Source organism: Canis aureus, chromosome 12 (assembly GCF_053574225.1).
Source record: "Canis aureus isolate CA01 chromosome 12, VMU_Caureus_v.1.0, whole genome shotgun sequence".
In the NCBI taxonomy this organism is placed as follows: domain Eukaryota; kingdom Metazoa; phylum Chordata; class Mammalia; order Carnivora; family Canidae; genus Canis; species Canis aureus.
This window is the reverse complement of record NC_135622.1, coordinates 130,778-144,546: the sequence shown is the minus strand read 5'-3', so window position 1 is coordinate 144,546 and position 13,769 is coordinate 130,778. Positions and strand designations below refer to the sequence as shown.

Below are 13,769 nucleotides of genomic sequence, written 5' to 3'. Positions count from 1 at the left end.
TTCACATCACAGGGGCACCTGAAGAGACATCTGCCAAGGAGAAGCCAGATGAAAGAGACTCTTGCGCTCATGACTTACATACTCGTAGTTGAGCTTGGCCCTCAGCACTCACCTTCTCTCTTTTTTTTTAAAATATTTTATTTATTTATTCATGAGAGACACACAGAGCGAGGCAGAGACACAGGCAGAGGGAGAAGCAGGCTCCATGCATCGGGATGCCCAATGTGGGATTCGATCCCGGGTCTCCAGGATCGTGCCCTGGGCCAAAGGCAGGCGCCAAACCGCTGCGCCACCCAGGGATCCCAGCACTCACCTTCTCATCTTGCCTGCTATGGCCTGGGGTCTGAACACCAAAGATGTGACAGGCTTCCAAACCATGGCAGCTGGTTTCTGCCCAGGAAGGGCATGTTCCTCTCTGCTGTCCCATCTCCACACAAACACACACACACACACACACACACACAGTCTCACACAAACACACTATTACATACACAAACAGGCACACACACAATGAGCCTGAAGGAGGTTCGAGCCCCCTCAGCTGAGATTACAGTGTGACCTGCTCTCCAGTGGCTTCCCCAGGTGCCTTGTAGTACCTGTTGAGGTTTCCCGCATATAACCAGAAGCTTCGGTGAAGAGGGCCGAGCTGACGTCCATAGCGACATGAACATCTCTCTGTCTGGACTCTCTTTTGCCCAGAGCCACTGAAAGTAGGGCAACAGCAACAGAACATCTTGTTCTCTAGTTAAGTGCGCTGGAAAGAAGGACATTCTTCAATGCAGCATCCTGGTTACCAGAGTTCTAAATCCACTACACTCTTGTCTCCAAGGAAGTGACATCACTTTTTCAAGATTCCAGCCCTTGGGCCCCTCCCTTCAGTCAGACCTATCCAGACCCCCTTCTTGGCAGATGACTGCTTACCCCATGCCATCTCCTTAACTGTACATCAGGAGTCAAAAATGCCATAGCCACAACTCTCTGAAAATGTAAGGAAGGTCTTACTTTTCTGGAGACGGAGCTGAATTCAGACCTTTCTTTCTGTGCTTGCTTTCCCAGATCTGTGACCTATCTAACCCACCATGTCTCTCACATAGTCCCCAGGTTCCCACCCTGCACGGTGATAGAAGAGGCAGAATCTCCTACCTTGGGACTTATCAGGGGTCTATTGATGATCTTTGTAATGCACGTGAGCTGGTGCCCTGTGTATCTGAGGCGCAATTTTAAGGATGGTGCATTGACATGTGGAGGTGAGTTTTGGGGTGGAGTACCACTTGAAAGTGGTCTCGGTTCCAGCAACAGAATATTACAATGATCACTTTACCTCCGGCCTCATTTCAATGGGGGCACCATGATGGGGTGGGAATGCTCCAAAATGCATACATGGTCATCTTCTGTTGTCAAACCCTCCAAATGTGTCCTGTTCTATTTTGAATGAGTCTGAGGTGCCTCCTTCTGGGCTCTGGGGGTCATAGCCTTCACCATGGCTCCCAGCGATAATGACCTGTGGCATAAATATTCCTGTGTCACCCCGAGGTGTTTTGTGACTGGGATCTGAACAACAGGATACATCCAACACAATGGCATGTCACATCTAAGTTCCAAATTGAACTATGCTTAGGGTTAGGGCTAGCATTTGGATTGGGGTTAGGGTTAGTTTTACGGTGTAGGGTTAGGTTTATGTTTAGGGTTAGGGTTAGTGTTTAGGGTGAGTGTAAGAGTTACTGTTTAGCTTAGCGATTAGGGTTATGGTTTATGGGTAGAGTTAGGTTTCAATTTTGGCTTCAGGTCCAAGTTCTGGAAGGTTAGCGTTGGGTGAGTGTTCGTGTTCTGGTTGGGGTTAGAATTCCGATTAGCATTCGGGTTAGGGTTAGCGTTAGGTTTAGGGTTAGGGTTCTTGTCCTAGATCGGGTTAGCATTTGGTTTCGATATCAGGATAAGGTTTGTTTAAGGTTAGGGTTCGGGTCTAGGTAACGTAACCCACAAGTGGCTCCCTTTGACTCATTTGTCTCTTCACAGGAACACTCCGACATGAAGCCCTCCTAATGGAAATCAAGAGATCTATGTGATCCTGGGCTGACAGTCGCTCTCCAGCGACAACCCTTGTAGTCTCCCAACCTGCTCTGTGGAGGCATCAAGGTTCTCCTTGTGGATCCAAAGACCAATCCGAGGTTTACTTGATATTTTACAAACACTTTTTTTTAATTTTTTATTTATTTGTGATAGTCACAGAGAGAGAGAGAGAATGAGGCAGAGACACAGGCAGAGGGAGAAGCAGGCTCCATGCACCGGGAGCCCGACGTGGGATTCGATCCCGGGTCTCCAGGATCGCGCCCTGGGCCAAAGGCAGGCGCCAAACCGCTGCGCCACCCAGGGATCCCTTTACAAACACTTTTAAGGAAGTTTTTAAATTCTTGGAGAGAGGGAAAGAGAATAAGCAGGGTGAGGTGCAGGGGGAGAGGGCGAAGCAGGCTCCCCAGTGTGCTGGGAGTCCAATGGAGGTCTCAAAGCCAGGTCCAAGGAATCATGGCCTAACCAGAAAGCAGGAGCCTCACTGACTGAGCCACCCAGTGCCCTTCCTTGATCTTATCTTCCATCCGAGTGGTCGAAATGTGGGTGGATCCATTCATCCCATGCGGCGGCCATGAGTTCCTTCAATAATTTGGCTTTTGTGGACATTGCTGCTATAAACATCGGAGTGCATGTGTCCTAGCATTTCCCTGCATCTGTATCTTGGGAAAATCCCCAGCAGTGCAATTGCTGGGTCATAGGGCAGATCTATTTTTACTCTTTGTGGAACCTTCATACTGTTTTCCAGAGTGGCTACACCAATTCACATTCCCACCAACAGTGCAGGAGGGTTCCCCTTTCTCCACATCCTCTCCAAAATTTGTATTTTCCTGCTTTGTTAATTTTCCCAATTCTCACTGGTGTTAGGTGGGATCTCATTGTGGTTTTGATTTGTATTTCCCTGATGGCAAGTGATCCGGAGCATTTCCTCATGTGCTTGTTGGCCATGTCTATGTCTCCCTCTGTGAGACTTCTGTTCATGTCTTTGGGCTGTTTCATGATTGGATTGTTTGTTTCTTTGGTTTTTTTTGTTTTGTTTTGTTTCTTTGGTTTTTTATTTTAATTTAATTTTATTTTTTAAAAGATTTATTTATTTATTTATTTATTTATTTTAGACAAAGAGAGAGAGAGAGAGAGAGAGAGAGAGAGAGAGAGGCAGAGACACAGGCGGAGGGAGAAGCAGGCTCCATGCCGGGAGCCCGATGCGGGACTTGATCCCGGGACTCCAGGATCATGGCCTGGGCCAAAGGCAGGCGCTAAACCGCTGAGCCACCCAGGGATCCCCTGTTTGTTTCTTTGCTGCTGAGTTTAATAATTTCTTTGTAGATCTTGGAAATTAGCCCTTTATCTGATACATCATCTGCAAATATCTTCTCCCATTCTGTCCGTTGTCTTTTAGTTTTGTTGACTCTTTCTTCTGCTGTGCAAAACCTTCTTTTTTTATGAAGTCCCAATAGTTCTTTTTGCTTTTGTTTCTCTTGCCTCCATGGATGAATCTTGCAAGAAATTACTGGGGCCAAGTTCAAAAAGTGTTTTGCCTGTGTTCTCCTCTAGGATTTTGATGGAATCTTGTCCCACATTAAGAGCTTTCATCCATTTTGAGTTTAACTTTTTTATGGTACAAGTGAGTTGTCTAGTTTCATGCTTCAGCATGTGGAAGTCCAATTTTCCCAACAACATTTATTAAGTAGACTGTCTTTTTTCCACTGGATAGTCTTTCCTCCTTTGTTGAATACTAGTTGACCATAAAGTTGAGGGTCCACTTCTGGATTCTCTCTTATGTTCCATTGATCTATGTGTCTGTTTTTGTGCCAGTACCACACTGTCTTGTTGACCATAGCTTTGTGGTACAACGTGAAATCTGGCATTGTGATGCCCCCAGCTATGGTTTTGTTTTTTAAAATTCCCCTGGCTATTTGGGGTCTTTTCTGATTCCACACAAATCTTAAGATGATTTGTTCCAACTCTCTGAAGAAAGTCTATGGTATTTTATAAGGATTGCTTTAAATGTGTAAATTGCTCTGGGCTACATTGACGTTTTCACAATATTATTTCTTCCAATCCAGGAGCCTGGAATATTTTTTTCACCTCTTTGTGTCTTTTTCAATTTCTTTCAGAAGTCTTCTGTAGTTTTTAGGGTATAGATCCTTTACCTTTTGGTTAGGTTTATTCCGAGGTATGTTATGTTTTGGGGTGCAATTGTAAATGGGATTGACTCCTTAATTTCTCTTTCTTCAGTCTCATTGTTAGTGTATAGAAATGCCACTGACTTCTCGGCATTGATTTTGTATCCTGCCATGCTGCCCAATTGCTGTATGAGTTCTAGCAACCTTGGGGTTGAGTCTTTTGGGTTTTCTATGTAGAGTATCATGTCAACCGTGAAGAGGGAGAGTTTGACTTCTTTGCCAATTTGAATGCCTTTTATGTCTTTTTGTTGTCTGATTGCTGAGGCTAGGACTTCGAGTACTATATTGAATAGCAGTGGTGAGAGTGGACATCCCTGTCTCTCTCTCTCTTTTTTTTTTTTTTTTTTTGACATCCCTGTCTTGTTCCTGATCTTAGGGGAAAGGCTCCCAGTGCTTCCCCATTGAGAATATTGGCTGTGGACTTTTCATAGATGGCTTTTAAGATGTTGAGGAATATTCCGCCTATCCTTACACTCTGCAGAGTTTTGATCAGAAACGGATGCTGTATTTTGTCAAATGCTTTCTCTGCATAGATTGAAAGGATCATATTTTCTTGTTTTTTTTCTATTCTTGATATGATCAATCACATTGATTGCTTTATGAGTGTTGAACCAGCCTTGCATCCTGGGGATAAATCCTACTTGGTCATGGTGAATAATCTTCTTAAGGTATTGTTGGATCCGATTGGCTAGTATCTTGTTGAGAATTTTTGCATCCATGTTCATCAGGGATATTGGTCTGTAATTCTCCTTTTTGGTGAGGTCCTTGTCTGGTTTTGGAATTAAGGTGATGCTGGCCTCATAGAATGAATTTGGAAGTACTCCATATCTTTCTATCTTTCCAAACAGCTTTAGTAGAATAGGTATGGTTTCTTCTTTAAACGTTTGATAGAATTCCCCTGGGAAGCCATCTGGCCCTGGACTTTTGAGTCTTGGGAGGTGTTTGATGACTGCTTCAATATCCTCCCTGGATATTGTCCTGTTCAAGTTTTCTATTTCTTCCTGTTCCAGTTTTGGAAATTTGTGGCTTTCTAGGAATGCGTACATTTCTTCTAGATTGCCTAATTTATTGGCGTATAGCTGTTCATAATATGTTTTTAAAATCGTTTGTATTGGGGATCCCTGGGTGGCGCACCGGTTTAGCGCCTGCCTTTGGCCCAAGGCGCGATCCTGGAGACCCGGGATCGAATCCCACGTCGGGCTCCCAGTGCATGGAGCCTGCTTCTCCCTCTGCCTGTGTCTCTGCCTCTCTCTCTCTCTGTGTGACTGTCAAAAATAAATAAAAATTAAAAAAAATCGTTTGTATTTCCTTGGTGTTGGTAGTGATCTCTCCTTTCTCATTCATGATTTTATTAATTTGAGTCTTCTCTCTCTTCTTTTTAATAAGGCTGGCTAATGGTTTATCTGTCTTATTGATTCTTTCAAAGAACCAACTCCTGGTTTTGTTGATCTGTTCCACAGTTCTTCTGGTCTCGATTTCATTGAGTTCTGCTCGAATCTTTATTAACTTTCTTTTTCTTCTGGGCGTAGGATCTATTTGCTGTTTTTTTTCTCTAGCTCCTTTAGGTCTAAGGTTAGCTTTTGTATTTGAGTTCTTTCCAATTTTTGGATGGATGTTTGTATTGCAATGCATTTCCTCCCTCGGGACTGCTTTTGCTGCATCCCAATGATTTTGAACGGTTGTATCTTCATTCTCATTAGTTTTCATGAAACTTTTTAATTCTTCCTTGATTTCCTGGTTGACCCTTTCATCTTTTAGCACGATGGTCCTTAACCTCCACGTGTTTGAAGTCCTTCCAAGCTTCTTGTTGTGATTTACTTCTAATTTCAAGGCATTGTGGTCTGAGAATATGCAGGGGACAATCCCAATCTTTTGTTATCAGTTCAGACCCAATTTGTGACCCTGTATGTCTTCTATTCTGGAGAAAGTTCCATATGCACTTGAGAAGAATGTGTATTCGGTTGAGTTCGGATGTAAAGTTCTGTAGATATCTGTGAAATCCATCTGGTCCAGTGTATCATTTAAAGCTCTCATTTCTTTGGAGATGTTGGTTTAGAAGACCTATCAAGTGTAGAAAGCGCTAGATTGAAGTCACCAAGTATAACTATATTATTATCTAAGTATGTCTTAATTTTGGTTATTAATTGATATATTTGGGAGCTCCCACATTCGGGGCATATATATTGATGAATGTTAAGTCCTCTTGTTGGATAGATCCTTTAAATATGATATAGTGTCCCTCTTCATCTCTCACTACAGTCTTCAGGGTAAATTTTAGTTTATCTGATATAAGGATGGCTACCCCTGCTTTCTTTTGAGAACCATTTGAATGGTAAATGGTTCTCCAACCATTTTTTTTTCAGGCTGTAGGTGTCCTTCTGTCTAAAATGAGTCTCTTGTAGACAGCAAATACATGGGTCCTGCTTTTTTATCCAGTCTGACACCCTGCGCCTTTTGATGGGGTCATTCAGCCCGTTCACGTTCAGAGTTACGATCGAAAGATATGAGTTTACTATCATCATGATACCTATTCAGTCCCTGTTTATGTGGATTGTTCCATTGGACTTCCTCTTAAAGAGGAATTTAAAGAGTCCCCCTTAAAATTTCTTGCAGAGATCGTTTGGAGGTCACATATTCTTTCAGTTCCTGCCTATCTTGGAAGCTCTTTATCTCTCCTTCTATTCTGAATGAAAGCCTTGCTGGATAAACTATTCTTTGCTGCATGTTCTTCTCATTTAGGACTCTGAATATATCCTGCCATCCCCTTCTGGCCTGCCAGATCTCTCTGGAGAGGTCAGCTGTTAATCTAATATTTCTCCCCATAAAATTTAGAGATGTCTCTTGCTGCTTTAAGGATCTTCTCTTTATCTTTGGAATTTGCAAGTTTCACTATTAAATGCAGAAGATTTAACCGGTTTTTATTGATTTTGGGGTGTGTGTGTGTGTGAATCTATTTCCTGGATGTGAATGCCTGTTTCCCTTCCCATGTTAGGAAAGTTTTCAGCTATGATTTGTTCAAATACATATTCTGGACTTCTGTCTCTTTCAGCGCCCTCAGGAACCCCATTTAAATGTACATTTTTCTTCCTCAGGCTGTCATTTATTTCCCTTAATCTATCCTCGTGATTTTTTAGTTGTTTGTCTCTTTTTTCCTCCGTTTCCCTCTTTGTCATCAACTTGTCTTCTATGTCACTCACTCATTCTTCCACTTCGTTAACCCTCATCGTTAGGACTTCTAGTTTGGAATGCATCTCATGTATTGATTTTTAAAGTCTGTCTGATTAGATCTAAATTCTGCAGTCATGAAGTTTTTTAAGTCCTTTATGCTTTCTTCTAGAGCCACGAGTAGCTTTAAAATAGTGCTTCTGAATTGGCTTTTTGACATTGAATTTTAATCCAAATTTTGTAACTCTGTGAGTGATGACTGTTTCTGGTTCTTTTTTTGAGGTGAGGTTTTCCTTCTCGTCATTTTGCTCAGTGCAGAGTGGCCAAAAACAAGTTGTATTGGGAAAAGCAGAAAAAGAGAGAAGAGAAAGAAGAAAAGAAAAAGAAAAAAAGAAAAGAGAAGGAAAGAAGAAAGGGGGAAGCAAACAGATAACAAAAAACAAGGGGGAGTGTCCTCTGATTTTATATACTGTAAATCCCTTGACTTCCCCCAGAACTTTCTAGTGCCTCTTGGTCAATAACTTGCTTTTCCTCTGACCTTCTAGCTGGTTTTCTGGGGGAGGGGCCTGCTGTGCCGATTCTTAGGTGTTAGCACTTGGGGGAGCTGCTCAGCCTCCTGCCTTGTGCAGGGCTCAGTGAAAGTTGTTTACCTGTTTATCCCGTGAGGCCACCGTGAAGCTCAGTCGGGGTTGTTTATCCTGTGAAGCCTCAGGAGGTAAAACAACAGTAGCAGCGACCAGCTTTCCAGCCCCAGAGTCACCCCCTAAAGGAAATATGGAGCTCTCAGTCCACTGAGGCCTAGATGCTCCGGGGGCGGGGCCGCTGATCTGCTCAGCTTGGGACAGAAGCGTCCTTGCTGTCCTGTACCCTCCCGGTCTCTGCCTATCCCGTGGGGTGTGCCGGATCTTGGGTTGTGTCCCCAGCCCCCTGTGCTTCCGGGCCTGTGCTGTTGGAATCGCGGTCCTGGCTGCACAGCTCCCTCTGCCCAGAGCCTCTGCCCGAGCTGCCCCCGAGCTGCTCCCGGGTCCAGCCGTGCACGCACTACAGCCCTTTCGGGAGCTCGGCTGCGGGGTTTGGCGTGCTCTCCCTGGGACACAGGTCCTCTGTTAGTGTCCCAGGGAGCCTGAGGGCATCCCCGCCCCTCCTGGGATCCTGCTCCAACTCCCTGCGAGCGCACCTTTCCATCCAGGAGGATTGTTTGAAGCTCCTGCTTCTCCGGGACAGGGCTTTCCTGTCCTGGGTGCACTCGCTGCGGCCTTAGCCTGGCTCCTCGCAGGGCCCCTCCCCCTTGGATGCCTTTTGTTTCTTTATTTCTTTTTTCCCATCTTCCTACCTTGATAGAAGCGTGAACTCTTTTCACTGTAGCATTCCAGCTGTTCTCTCTTTAAATCTCAGGCCGAATTCATAGGTTTTCAGGATGATTTGAAGGCTATCTAGGTAATTTGGTGGGGACAGGTGACTTGGGGACCCTACTCTTCTGCCATCTTTCCCGCCTCTATAATGTCTTCCTGACCTTTCTTTTGGGGCAAATTCCTCCATCGTGTCAACTTGGCTAAGTTTTTATCTTTTATATGTTATTAAGGGTTGTTCTGTTTCTTGCACCTCGGAATAGTACTAAATTTAAAAAAGTCATACAGTGTCCAGAGCCTGGCACTTAAGGAAGTGTTTTTGGTGTATGCTGTGTGAATTCTGCTGTTGTGTTTTTTTTTTTAATTTTTATTTATTTATGATAGTCACACACACAGAGAGAGAGAGAGAGAGGCAGAGACACAGGCAGAGGGAGAAGCAGGCTCCATGCACCAGGAGCCCGACGTGGGATTCGATCCCGGGTCTCCAGGATCGCGCCCTGGGCCAAAGGCAGGCGCCAAACCGCTGCGCCACCCAGGGTTCCCTGCTGTTGTGTTTTGACAGCTCTTTCCCACACGTCCATCCTCTGTAGAGTTCCTCTTTCCTGGCAATGTGGAGTTTTGGGGACTTTATTGAGGTGTGGTTTGATTTGTTCATTAAAAAATGCCTGAAATAAAAGGAAAGAAAGAAGAAGAAAAAAGGGAGTGGGTGGGAGAAGCCTACTCCAAAAAGAAAGGGAAAGGGAACCAACACAACACAAAAACAATAAAAAAAAGTATAGTCTGATTTCAAAGAAAAAGAAAAAAAGATTCCTGAGTCAAAAAATAAAAATAATAAAAGAGAAGAGAGAAAAGGAAATGTAAAAACAAACAAAGAGAAAACCGTAAGCCCTATTCCAAAGGAAAAAGACTAAAAAGAGTAAGACAAATGAAAAAAAAATGCCACCAGGTCCTATTTCTTTCAGAACTGAAGGGGAGAATATGGGGCACTGTATTCTCAGTAAACTTGTTTCAGGTAGAGTCCTGTCTGTGTGCTCTTCTGGGAGAAAGGATAGCTGAGTTGGCTCTGAGTCACCTGTCCCAGTAAAGAAAAACAGTTGCCTAGCACCAGGGTGCAGGATGTGATGTAAATGGCTTCCACCCCTATTGGGGGGCACTGTGTTGCCCTCTGATGTCCAACAGTGTTTTCAGCCTGGGTAAAATGGTGACACCCCCCTCTGTTCAGGAAGTCCTCAATGAAGCCAAGGCCATCAGGGAGCCAGTGCCAGGTATCTTGCATTTATCTCTGATGAGGCTGGGATTCAAAGCTCCAATTCATAAAGGAGCCACCACCACTTGGATGTGCTTCCTCCTCTGCATTAGAGGCTCCATACACTCTGACTATGTTCTTTGTCACAGAAAACCAGTCTTCTGCCCTTGAAGTGGGCACGTTCTATGCTGTGGCACCTCAAATAGTAGTAACCAGGCTATCCCCTCTCTGCACAGGCCTCTGTCCCTTGCAGATTAAAGCCCATTTGTTGATGCCTACAGTGTCTTTTGTCCTTGGAGACAGTATATATCCTCTTCCCTATGTAATCCAGAAAGGGGAACAATCTCTCCCAGTGTGACCCATGAGAACCCTACACCACTTTGTGCCTGCTCCCCATCCAAAGTCTTCCTTCTCACCAGGAGCACTCACTACAGCTCCATTCTGGAGAAAGTATCACACTTCCCAAAGCTCAGAGTTTGAGCTATGATCACTGTAAAAAACCTGTGCCACTCAGCTCCCCCAACTCCCCAGTCTGTGGTCCAATAGGTTTTCTTTCTTTTTTTTTTTTTGTGAACCTACATCTCCTCTCTCAACCTCTCTTTCTCTTAACTTTCCCTATACAAAGAGTTCCCTCCCCTGTGCAGCAGGGTAGCTCTCTCCCTTAATTCACTTCCACAGACCTCCACCTGCCACATTGTCTCCCAACAACTATGGAAATCCTTCTTCCAATACTCAGATCCATTTCCTGGGTATTTCAAGTGATCAATACAGCTGTGTTCCAGGGATGAGGAAAGCCCAGGTCCCCCTCCTTCTCTGCCATCCTAGCTCCAACCCACCCCAGGTGTTTTTCAAACCGCTGCTTCTCTGCAGGGCTGATTGTTGTGCTTTTTTTAAGGACAGGGGTTCAGCTTTCTATTGCCTTCCAGGTCCACCAATGAGCCACTGATTTTTAAAATTCTAGGCTTTGAGTCCCTCTGTTTGTAAGAAATCATGCAATTCAGCCTCTCTGGTTTTCTGACATCTTTTTTTAAATAAAAAAAATCCCAGAGGGATCCCTGGGTGGCGCAGCGGTTTGGCGCCTGCCTTTGGCCCAGGGCGCGATCCTGGAGACCCGGGATCGAATCCCACATCGGGCTCCCGGTGCATGGAGCCTGCTTCTCCCTCTGCCTGTGTCTCTGCCTCTCTCTCTCTCTCTGTGACTATCATAAATAAAAAAAAAATCCCAGAGAAAGCTTTTGTTTGTTTTGTTTTGTTTTGTTTTGTTTTTCTTGCACTCATTTTCAATCAAGAAGGCAAGTGTCCACATTTATCTTTCTTTTGTGAAGATTTATATTTCTTATTCAAGTTTTGAGAGAGATGGTTTATCCTGGTTTAGGCTCAATATATCTACAAGCAACACAAATTATCCACTGTGTATGAACACTGAACTGCTTTGTTACTTAATTGTATAACGTCCAGAAAAATCCAAAACATGGGCCGACACTTCCACTTACCTATGATGATCTGTTTCAGAATTTGTTCACTATTTTTGCCTTTGTAGACATTGTAGATTTTACTTACTTTTCCACCAGTTCAACCACTCATCCTTTCATTTTCTTTTTAAAAATTTTTCAGAACTTTTAGAATTCTTTTACCAGAAGGATCTTTGAAGGATCTGAGTGCCATCTATTAGGAAATGAAGGCTCTTCTTTATGTTCCCAAGGCTTGATTTTTATTACTGTTTTTTTTTTACTATAACTGTATATATTGCCATTTATTTTACTGGACAATGTATTAATTTCCTGTGGATACTGTAATAAATTATGACAAAATAAATTTTTGTTTCTTTCTTCTTTGTTCACTTTTTCTTCTATATTTTTCTTTTTTCTTTTTTCTTTTTCTCTTTTCTTTCCTTCTTTCTCACCTCTTTTTCCCCTTTTCCCAATACAACTTATTTTTCACCACTCTGCACTGAGCAAAATGACTAGAAGGAAACCTCACCTCAAAAGAAAGAATCAGAAACAGTCCTCTCTCCCACAGAGTTACAAAATTTGGATTACACTTCAATGTCAGAAAGCCAGTTCAGAAGCACTATTATAAAGCGACTGGTGGCTCTAGAAAAAAGCACAAAGGACTCAATAGACTTCATGACTGCAGAATTTAGATCTAATCAGGCAGAAATTAAAAATCAATAGAATGAGATGCAATCCAAACTTGTTAGAAGTCCTAACGATGAGGGTTAACGAGGTGGAAGAACGAGGGAGTGACATAGAAGACAAGTTGATGGCAAAGAGGGAATATGAGGAAAAAAGAGACAAACAATTAAAAGACCATGAGGATAGGTTAAGGGAAATAAGTGATAGTCTGAGGAAGAAAAATCTACGTTTATTTGGGGTTCTTGAGGACGTCAAAAGGGACAGAGGTCCAGAATATGTATTTGAACAAATCAGGCTGAAAACTTTCCTAATCTGGGAAGGGAAACAGGCATTCAGATCCAAGAAATAGAGATATCTCCCCCTAAAATCAATAAAAACCATTCAACACCTCGATATTTAATACTTAAACTTGCAAATTCGAAAGATAAAGAGAAGATCCCTAAAGCAGCAAGAGACAAGAAATCCCTGACTTTTATCGGAAGGAGTATTAGGTTAACAGCAGACCTCTCCACAGACCTGGCAGGCCAGAAAGGGCTGGCAGGATATATTCAGGGTCCTAAATGAGAAGAACATGCAACCAAGAATACTGTATGCAGCAAGGCTCTCATTCAGAATGGAAGGAGAGATAAAGAGCTTCCAAGACAGGCAGGAACTGAAAGAATATGTGACCTCCAAAGCAGCTCTGCAAGAAATTTTAGGGGGGACTCTTAAAATTCCCCTTTAAGAAGAAGTCCAGTGGAACAATCCACAAAAACAGACTGAATAGATATTATGATGACACTAAACTCATATCTTTCAATAGTAACTCTGAACGTGAACGGGCTGAATGACCCCATCAAAAGGCGCAGGGTTTCAGACTGGATAAAAAAGCAGGACCCATCTATTTGGTGTCTACAAGAGACTCATTTTAGACAGAAGGACACCTACAGCCTGAAAATAAAATGTTGGAGAACCATTTACCATTCAAAGGGTCCTCAAAAGAAAGCCGGGGTAGCCATCCTTATATCAGATAAACTAAAATTTACCCCGAAGACTGTAGTGAGAGATGAAGAGGGACACTATATCATACTTAAAGGATCTATCCAACAAGAGGACTTAACAAACCTCAATATATATGCCCCAAATGTGGGAGCTGCCAAATATATCAATGAATTAATAACCAAAGTTAATATACTTAGAAAATAATACACTTATACTTGGTGACTTCAATCTAGCGCTTTCTACCCTCGATAGGTCTTCTAAACACAACATCTCCAAAGAAACGAGAGCTTTAAATGATACACCGGACCAGATGGATTTCACAGATATCTACAGAACTTTACATCCAAACTCAAATGAATATACATTCTTCTCAAGTGCACATGGAACTTTCTCCAGAATAGACCACAAACGGGGTCACAAATCAGGTCTGAACTGATACCAAAAGTTTGGGATCGTCCCCTGCATATTCTCCGAAAATAATGCCTTGAAATTAGAACTAAATCATAGCAAGAAGTTTGGATGGACTTCAAACACGTGGAGGTTAAGGACCATCGTGCTAAAAGATGAAAGGGTCAACCAGGAAATTAAGGAAGAATTAAAAAGATTCATGGAAACTAATGAGAATGAAGATACAACCGTT

At 43.0% G+C, this 13,769-nt stretch overlaps 1 long non-coding RNA gene across 1 annotated transcript; it reads left to right on the top strand.

Moving 5' to 3' along the window:
• Window positions 1-319: 319 nt before the first annotated feature.
• On the top strand, window positions 320-11,791 carry LOC144324572 (uncharacterized). The gene is made up of 4 exons (XR_013390015.1): window positions 320-986; window positions 1,095-1,247; window positions 2,017-2,168; window positions 11,628-11,791. It is a non-coding gene; the product is annotated as an uncharacterized LOC144324572 (long non-coding RNA).
• Window positions 11,792-13,769: the final 1,978 nt, after the last annotated feature.